We start from the raw sequence: 10,046 nt of genomic DNA, 5'->3' as shown, positions 1-10,046 counted from the left end.
CCCCCCCGTTTCTCCGCCACCTTTTTCGAGTAATGGTCTATCGTCTAACGAGCTGCCACAAAGAAAGTTCTCTGCGCGAAACGGGAAAACGCACGATGTATCATCGTTATACTTTGTTAAAAGGAACTTCGTTAGCTCGCATACAGGTTATTACGAATGGAAACACGTTCGTCTAAACCGCCTTCCCACTTACGGAACGTGAAATCGTAATTAGAGTTCATCTTCAACCCTCTGATCCGGCCATCGCAACCCTTCCGAATGCGAGGATCCTTCGGGATCGCTGCAGCCTTGCATAAACACGTTTACGTAACCAGGAAAGTAGGTAGGACGTGGACGAAACAGCCACGGTTTCCAATTTCTAGCAATAAATCGCAATTCGGAAGATTAGCGCAATCGGACACCGGACACTCGACCTGTTCGATTGAACCGGGCCGACCATTCGCTGACATAACCACCCCTGTGAACGGGGTAGTCTTACATTATTTCATCCGTTCCTGCCTCTTTTAGCCGACGCTTTACGCACCCTTCTTGCTTCGCGAATCTCGTTCGGGATTTCGTCGTCGCTCGTTAAATATTTATCTTACGTCGCGGGAAAGTAAACGGGACGATTGGACGAGATTGTTTTAGTTTATGGGGATATTAATCGAATTAAACTGGCTCCCTCTTTCTTCCACGTCCCGCGGAGTAATTGCGTTTAACCCTTTTAGCGCTGACGACGATATATCGTGTCGTGGGTACACTCGCTTGGGTGTACAACACTTTCCGAATTTTCTTCGGAAATTTAATTTTTTTTTTTTTCATATTTCGGTTGGCAGTTAATTTTATTCTCGCTGTTCTGCGTTATATTCTGTGTTAATTTAGAACGAAGTTTATTTTGTTTCGTTCAATGCAGTACCATTTTATATCCCCTTTGATTTCGATTGTCTACTTGTGAGACTTAAATTCTACAGTGTGACGTATTAATTTCGGTTCACCTTTTCTGTTCCACGTTCTTATCATTTAACCCTTAACTAAGATTTTCCAAAAATTGGAACATTTTCCTTACGATGAATTTCGATGTTAAGGGTTGAAACAAATCACACCCTGTTTCCTTGTTTTTCTTATCACCTTATCACCTTATTTCTTTTAATTGCTATTGTCATTTAAAATTAACTATTTGCCAGACTCTTCTTAAATTCTACAGTATGATGTATTAATTTCGTTTGGTACCTGTTATTTCGATTTACCTTTCTTAATTCGCGTTCTCATCACTTAACCCTTAACCGAGATCCCCCAAAAATTGGAACATTTTCCTGACGATGAATTTCGATGTTAAGGGTTGAAACAAATCACAGCCTGTTTTCCTATTTCTCTTATCACCTTATCACCTTATTCCCATTAATTGCTACTGTCATTTAAAATTAACTATTTGCGAGACTCTTCTTAAATTCTACAGTATGATGTATTAATTTCGTTTGGTATCTATTATTATGTCCATTTATTTTTCTTGGCTCGCGTTCTTATCACTTAACCCCTAACCGAGATCCCCCAAAAATTGGAACATTTTCCTGACGATGAATTTCGATGTTAAGGGTTGAAACAAATCACAGCCTGTTTCCCTTATCACCAGCTACCCAGGATGGAATCCGATCCCGATATTTAACCACGCTATCTCTTAAATCGAAGCTGCTTTTACCAGATACAGCCACCGGAAGGCACCCTCTGTATCCTTCTCCCTACTCTCTGCCATCAGCACGTAGCTCCCTACTCGGTCACGGTTAACGGTAGTAGTTACCTGCGTAGAGGTACGCAGCCCGTTAGCTGGTAGGCAAGCCAGCCTGTTTCGGTGGTAGGGGCTGCTTAGGGGTGGATATAACGTGCTCGTAGACCATGTGTAAAATTGGTAGCGCAGGCGCCCCGGGGCCGCCACCGCCACCTTCTCTTCATCCTTTCTTCCGTCGCGAGTTCCTGATGCTGCTCCGCGGCTCAGTCAGTGGTCGTCATCGGGATCGCTCTCTCCTAGTCGCGAGCATCAGCACGCATCCACTCGCAGCTAAACGTACACACGGTCGATTTCACCCCGTCGTTTCACCCTCGGCTACCGTATTCTACGTGTCATCTAGCCATTCGCTGTCAAAGCGTTTCCTCCATCGTTCGTCGATATCTCGCGATTATCTCGCGATATCTCACGGTCGATCGATCGATCCCGTCTAGTCGCGCCATCGCGTTCCGGCAACCCTGATCTCTCGATAGACAAGATTGCAAAGTAAAGCATCGCGAGTACAGCCGAGATACCTCTCGACTTCGAGTCGAACGTCAGCGAAGGCTCTCTGGATCGGTGACAGAGGTCGGCTTTTCACTCGGCGAGGTATCAAACGGAGTCAGTGGAACAATCGGTCTGGAGACCAGCGAAGAACGTTCCGAGGCTATCGATCAACGGCCAAGGATCCACTACGCCCTTCCAAGTGTATTACTCCGCGGAAGTTTTCTCATCCGAGATATTCGAGATTGTAGGAGGACAGAGTCTTCTTCGGAGAGTCGCAGGGATTAATCCATCAGACGAAAGTTTTTCTAATTAATCCTCGCTTTCGGCCATCCGTGGGAAGGGATCCGTTTTTCATCCGGGATATCGTCGGCTTCGACACCCGGCTTCTGCAGAGCAAGGGAGAGACCTGTTCCGCGAACTTTCGTCGTTAAGGCGCCGAGGGATCGCGCGAGGTCGGAGCGGAAGTCGCGATAGATCGCGTCGCGGGGCTTCGAGGATCGTCGAGGATTCGGCTTCTCGGGACCTGCACTTCTCTCCACGTGGGAGAAGCGTCATCGGCCTTGCTTCGACTTCTACACACTTCACGAACCTCTTCCAGACTTCTGCAACGTGGAGGTAAGCTCGATCGGTAGAACTGCTGCGAGAGAAAAATTCCTCTTAATCTCCTCGAGATCCTCGAAACGGGACTCTAGAGTCAGAAACACTCCTTCCTTGCTTCTCGAGCAATTTTTCGTAGCCGTGAATCATTTCTCCGAGAGACTGTCATTGGTAACATCGCTCGGATGACCGGTCCTCTCTGCTGGGCTAATATCCTTTTAATAAATCGGTGTCGAGTAGAGTCTGAGTGGTCAAAGGAATTCCTTCACTTTGGAATTCCATATCAGGGGCTCTTTATAATTTCATTTTGGTTTTTAACTGGTTGACAAAGACCAACGACGCGAGTTAGAAGAATAACAGCAACTCGATGATGAGTCGCTCCTTAGAAAATTCCGAAACGGAGTGAGGAAAAACAAAATATTATTCCAATGTAAAATTATTTATAAGCCTCGCAGTCCTCGTCATAGGTTGCATCGACGAGATCAGGTGAAAACAAAATGGTTCCCGGAAAGGCGTAAATTTTCCTCCGGTTCATCAAATTAATTCGATCGTTCCGACAGGAAGGAAGAAAAAACGGGTACGAAAATTTCTATTAGAGGAAGCGTAAACAAGGTAGACTAATTGCTCCGTGCAGTTATAATTAATTTCGCAACGGTACGTTTCGTGGATTTAACAAGCTGTCGCGTATACGTCGAAACGCGTCAGCCGAACGGAACAGGGGCACCGAATCGTCGAAGGGAGACGTTTTTCGCGTATTTTCCGAGCACCCTTCCCCCGTGACGATCGTTCCCATTGTCGTTCATCCTCCAGGAGGAAAATGAAACAGGAATCGATGCGGAGGGTTGATCCAGGATCGCAGACTACCCTGTCGGTGATCGTCAAGGATACCGGAAGAGGTCTGCTGCTCGCGCGAATAAATACGATTTCTGGTCGGGTTTCCGGGGGAAAACGGGGTATTTAATTAAAACCGGCCTCGTTACTCGCTGTTGCTCCTTGCAGAGGAAAAAAGGAACGAGAACTCCGTGCTGGAGTGGAGGTGAAAAAGAAACGGCGCGGGCGGAAGTTCGGAGTAGCCAACTGCGAATGAACCGAGGGATCCGACGCGGATTTTTCCTTGGCTCGGATTCCGGCTTTCCTCGTTCTTCCTTTGTTCTTCCTCGCGAGAAGAGAGGCCGATTCTATTCCCTCGATTATTCCTTTCGAGCTCGACATGTGTCCGGAACGAGCGTACCCGGTAGCCTAGTCGGACGAGCGAGAGGCTTTAGAGCGTGGCCGCAGGAAGAATGAGGACGGTAACGAAGGCCACCGGAAGCTGGCGAATCTAATAAAGACGTCGTCGCGCAGGACCGCTCGAAAAGCCTAAATGAAATTTTCCGTCGACCACCGCTTTCTTTCCGCGACGCTCGCTTCCTGAACAAGGACACGCCGAGTGGAGATGGGCTGCGGCCAAAGGGAGTCTGTTTCCAGACTTTGCGGGCTTTATTAAAGTTTATTAGGGCATGGACGCCGTGTGTCGGAACCTTTGCCTACGCCAGGGCTGTTTCGTGGGCGTGAGGGCGGAAGCGTGGGTGTTTGTGGAGTTATTGGTCGCTTCTTTCTATTCGTCTACTTTCCCCCGATTCCTTTTGCTTCATTTTTCCGCAGTCTTCGCATTCTTATTCTTCTTTCGACGGTGCGCGAGTTTCGCGCCGAGTTGCGGATTTACGCTAGTTGCAGGTACAGTGGATCGCGAAATTGAATTTCGTTGCGTAATATCGGTGGAGGCGAATCTTATTTTAAAAAGGTATTAAGTAATATCGGTGATTTTTATTTATGTTGGAAAATATTAGCACCAATTCTTGGTACGTCATTGGTAACGTCGTTAGTTACTGTGTACACTGTTTTAATGGCGGATGACTGTAGCCGTCTTTAGCAGACAGAGTGTTTGCCGTTGGATAATTGTGGTCTTGGTTAGTATGTAGAGTGTTAAGATGGACACATTTTCTGATGAATTATTAGCTTGTGCGAGTCTGGTATGTTAGTTGATGCAGCAGTATGATAAGTTTTTCCTTTTTAAATTCCTCTTTTCTCTTTACAATCTCTCTAATTATAGCTCACAACGACACGCAGCTCAGTTCACCAGAGTGAAAGAGTTCTATTATTTCGCTGTATTACGGTATACTACTGCAGATAATAATATGTTGGGCATATAACGAGATCTGTCAAATATTTCCTTGCCAATCCCTCAGGGATAGGTTCGCAATACCTATCGAAGTTTGCTGAATCAGGATGGTTAGATCATTATACACATGTTACGGATAATACGTATAATGCATATAACTATATCTATGGAATATTTTCTTTTTGAAGGGTGGGTTTGGAATACATTGAAATTGCTGAATCGACTATCCATCATATTGTATTTGCAAAATATTTTCTTTCTCAAGGGTGGGTTTGAAATACGCGAAGATTGCTGGATTAGGGTAGTTTTCATCGTGGAACCCGTTAAGAAAGAGAGAAATTTACTCCTAGGAGTTAAGTTCCGAATATTTCACGTGTCCAAGAAGCTGGAAAAATTAGGAAAAGTTGGTTCCATATATATATCGATCATATAATATTTGCAAAATATTTTTTTTATCAAGTGTGAATTTAAAATACGCGAAGATTGCTGGATTAGGGTAGTTTTCATCGTGGAACCCGTTAAGAAAGAGAGAAATTTACTCCTAGGAGTTAAGTTCCGAATATTTCACGTGTCCAAGAAGCTGGAAAAATTAGGAAAAGTTGGTTCCATATATATATCGATCATATAATATTTGCAAAATATTTTTTTCATCAAGGGTGGGTTTGAAATACGCAAAGATTGCTAGATTAGGATAGTTTTCTTCGTGGAACACGTTAAGGAAGAGAGAAATCTACTCCGAGGGGTAGATAGGAGAATAGTAATTCGAAGACTTTCTGCCATAAAGTCGACGATATTTTTAAAACGATAAATAAGAAATCGTATGCAAATTCGGACGTAGAATTATTTTACTTCGATATTCCACGCATCGTTGGGTAATTGTAAATTTGATATATTAATTAACATCCATCTTTGGAATCTGATTAAATGGCGATTGAGAGGCGCATTTCGAGTGCAAAGGGTTAAGTTCCGAATATTCCACCTGTCCAAGAAGCTGGAAAAATTAGGAAAAATTGGGAAAAATTGGGAGAAGTCGATTAAAAATTCGGTCACGTTTGAACCGAAAGCTGGACGCAGGTCGTGGTCACGAAGATCCCGAAATTTATCGCCGAGGAGCACGAATGTCCGCCATTGGTTCTCACACAACACTCGCGATCCGTTTTCATCCCCTCGTGCGTTCCGCGCGAAATAATTCCCGTCAGCTGTTCCCATCGCCATTTCGCAGATAATGCGTTCCGTCGTTTTTAATCCGCGTAATGACATTAAGGGATGAACGAAGGCTGGTCAGCGGCCCGGAGGCTAGCATTAAGCGTAAACGCGATTTAGGGGTGGGCGAAATACCGAATAACCTGTTGAGAAAGTTGTTGCAGCGTTACGCAAAATTCGAGCGCTAGCGCCATTCGCTCGGTGCACGTGCTATATACGTTCCATTATTGCATAAAGTCCCCGCACCCCCCTGCGTGTGTATACACGCAGCCAATATCCTTCCATAGCGGCAGGAAACTCGATTTGTCTCGCCGGATTTCCACTGTTCCGAAAGAGCCACCCTGTATCGGCCGCTCTGGGCCCTGCTCCTCAGCGCGAACAGCTTGTTACGCTTCGTGATAAAGACGTTGTTTCCCTGGCAAAGGGTTCATCGAAAGCGTTTGCCGCCTGTGTTTCTTGTAACCCGAGTGATTTGAATATTTCCGGAAGGGATGCTTCTGGAAGTTATTCGAGGATTTGGGAAGAATCGTGTAGGTGATTATGAAAAACGTGCGAGTTGATGTCTTCTTTCGAAATATATGAAGTTTCAACCCTTACGTGTAACTTAGGGTAAGGGTATATACATTTCGTACGTAACATCGATGAGATACAAAAATAAATTAGAAAAAGGAGAAAAAGAAAAAGTCATGATGGGGAGGGGGAATTTGAAAATAGAATTTTATTTAAAAGAATAAAAAAAAAATTTTTTTAGAATATAATTAATTAAAAAATTATTATTAAATGGGGGTATATTATTATGGGGATCAGAGCGTGGGTGGAATGGATAATAGTCATCGTCTAGCCTAAAGAGTCCAGCCAATGACCACTGACCACCCTTTCTCATCGTCGATCCCCCCATGCGACGAAAATTTAGATGTTTCCACTTCGAAGTCAAAATGACAAATGACTTCACCAGTGTCGAGGGGCCCCTTATATAGTCGCCGATCGGTCGAAGATCGATGGAAATTTCTGATTTCATTATTATTTTTCCGCTCAAATAGCCAATAATTCATTAATTTTTTAATTTTTATTATAAGTATACATGGTGAACAATTTGTTATTAACAATCTTATTGTAATTTGTCATTAACAATCAGGCCAATAATTTATAAACATTTTCACTTTTATTATAAATTTACGTCGTGAACAATTTGTTAGTAATAATAAATTTTATAATTTATGCATGTTTTATGAACTGAAACTGCATTCACACTTTTATAGGATAAATTTCTATGACAAGTGTATCTGTGCCAAAATATTTTTATTCCTTCTATACTTTTGGCTAAAAAGAAGTATTACTCGAAAAGTAGAAACGTTAGAAGAGCAATTCTCGTCTTAAAAATTGGGAGTTTATTTGCTGCAAAGTGTAATCCAAGTAGTAGGATAAAGATAAACAGATTATTATCAAAATATTAACATAAATTCCGTGGTATTGTTAATAACTACAGAGAACAAGAAATTCGAAACCAGCCATTTTGGAAATCAATAATAATTGTCACGAATGTGTTATTACCAATACAGCAATAAAACATATATTTATGCGTGGATAAAATAAAATATGGTTTCAAAAATCACATATTATAAATAATTTAATTATACATATTTATTATATACGTGTATAATATTTACGATCTTATATACACACATGGGTGTGTCACTCTTATGTCACTCGACATGTTATGGAGCGTTAATGGATTCCGTGTAGACTCGTAATTAACGACGAGGAGCGATCGATTATCGATTAAAGTAGAACATAATCGCGGATCGAAAATCACTCGCGAGGATTCGATCACGAATTTTCATGGATGTCGATGAAATTCTAGATTTCGATGACTCGGTTGTATCGAGGGTCGTGGATGTTTCATATTGTTTATGAAAGGTCTGGACCTGGCCCGTGTCAACGATGTTCACGTGTCATCGAATTCGTTGCGCATTTATTCGAGTGCTTCGTGGTCGCTGCACGCACTCCATCTACACTCCATATTGTCCCGTTTGATTGACAAACGATGTTCGATTCAGAATTTCGATCCATTCGTTTCCGGATTAATTTCCCTCGAAATTCCCGCGCGCGAATTCGCCAAATCCCCAATAAAATTAGTATACCCTATTCGCGTCGCATCCTCGCGAATTTTGAAAGATGATCGAGAATTTTCTTCGAAATTTAACCACTTGCGCTGGAAAGACGTGTCACGCACGTCGTAATGCTTTTGTCACAGAATCGCCAACGACGTGGTATACACGTCGTTAGGCATTTGTCACAGAAACACTGGACCGTTCTGGCACACGCGCCAGTGAATTTCTTGCCACCGCAAGAGGTTAACATAACGTAAACCGATTTCCCATTAACCCTTTCGCTACTACGGGTGACTATAGTCACCGATCACGAGACTATCTACACGCGACGAGTGACTATAGTCACCGGCCACAAAAATTGAGTAAAATCTTAAAACAAGTGCTACCGTTTCTCTTAGTTCTCTTGACCAGGAATTGCTAGCTCTATTGCAATTCTTCAGTTTTTCTTTTCTGTTTTTCTTCAAAAAATTGATGTCAAAAGATCGAATGCTAAAGACTGCACGATCGTAATGTTTCATTCCATCTTTGACACGTCGCTTCGTTCTACGGGAGAGGCTTCACGACGACGTGCGCCATATTGAAAGGGTTAAAATTACCACAGGAACGAACAGAATAGGTCGTTCAATGCCGTTGTATAAAATAAACATGGCGCGGATCACGTGGTTCATCGATTTCGTTTATTAATTGAAATATCGCGCGTGTCGCGCCGTGTGTCGCAAATTGAAACGATATTTTTATCTTCAAAAACTCTGTTCTCTGTTCTCGAACGCGAATTTCGTGGAAAAATGGCGGACTTTCCAGAAACGTCGTTTCGATGATAATTCCCTCCTCGATCGATAATTTCTTTTCTAAATTCCGCCTTTCGACTTCGCTGATGATAATCTCGTGCCGGCCGAGTAAGATGGTAGTTTGGAAGGAGGAGGGAGTGGAAAAAGAGGAGAAAAGTGGAGAAAAGTGGAGAAAAATGAAAGGAAACAGACATCGTTGCGCGGAATAACAAGGCGCGCGAAAACTGTACTATGTTCCGGTAACCGGAAGTGCCATCAAAGTTTTTCGATCAGGGAACCACGGCTGTTCTTAACCACGACTTAATGTCCCATGAAACGCGAGTCGCGGGATTAAAACAGGACCACGTCGAATTTTACACGACGTCGCGTTATCCGGCGCTATTTCGCGCCGGAAGCTTCGTTATTTCTTCGCGACGTCGCGCGATAAAAACCGGCATGGCCGCCACTGTGCTCGGCAAAAACCGCCCTTTCTGTGAACTTCGCCCGGTGATTTACGATTCGCGCGCGGATTCCAGCTGCCGGCCACGCTGACACGTTCAAGTGATATAATATCGCGCTGCAATTTGTTGCATTTTTACTCGCGAGGTTAAACGGGGTAAGTGGCCGCGTTGCGGCAGGATTTTTCCCGAAATTCCCTGCCTGTGATCGCGAAACTTTTTTCCCCAGTACTTGAGCTGCAATGGATTTGTCGACTCTGAATGGTGAGTCGAGAAATTAAATAACGTAACGTCGTGCTGTATTTTGTTGCATTTGCATTCATAAGATTAAGAGAGTAAGTTACTAGTGTTTTATCGAAGAGAGGAATTTATGGCTCGTTGCGTCCATTTTGTTATCCCCAGGCTATTTTTCTTGGACTTCAGATGGACTTGACGTTGCTCTAGTTTCTCTAATAGCGTTAGAATTAGAATTAAAATTTCACTCTCGACAGATTTTGTATTAAG

The 10,046-nt window shown here is 43.3% G+C and overlaps 1 protein-coding gene across 1 annotated transcript in view; it reads left to right on the top strand.

Moving 5' to 3' along the window:
* LOC108546138 (tyrosine-protein kinase Btk29A) overlaps positions 1 to 10,046 on the top strand; it is a gene marked incomplete at its 3' end in the record, with an annotated part of 43,515 nt that overhangs the window by 8,122 nt on the left and 25,347 nt on the right. The gene's annotated exons all lie outside the window — the stretch shown is intronic.

The sequence above is a fragment of the Eufriesea mexicana genome, unplaced genomic scaffold (assembly GCF_001483705.2).
Source record: "Eufriesea mexicana isolate 0111107269 unplaced genomic scaffold, ASM148370v2 scaffold611, whole genome shotgun sequence".
Lineage (NCBI taxonomy): Eukaryota > Metazoa > Arthropoda > Insecta > Hymenoptera > Apidae > Eufriesea > Eufriesea mexicana.
Note: the sequence above shows the minus strand (reverse complement) of the source record. Positions and strands in the feature narration are given on the sequence as shown.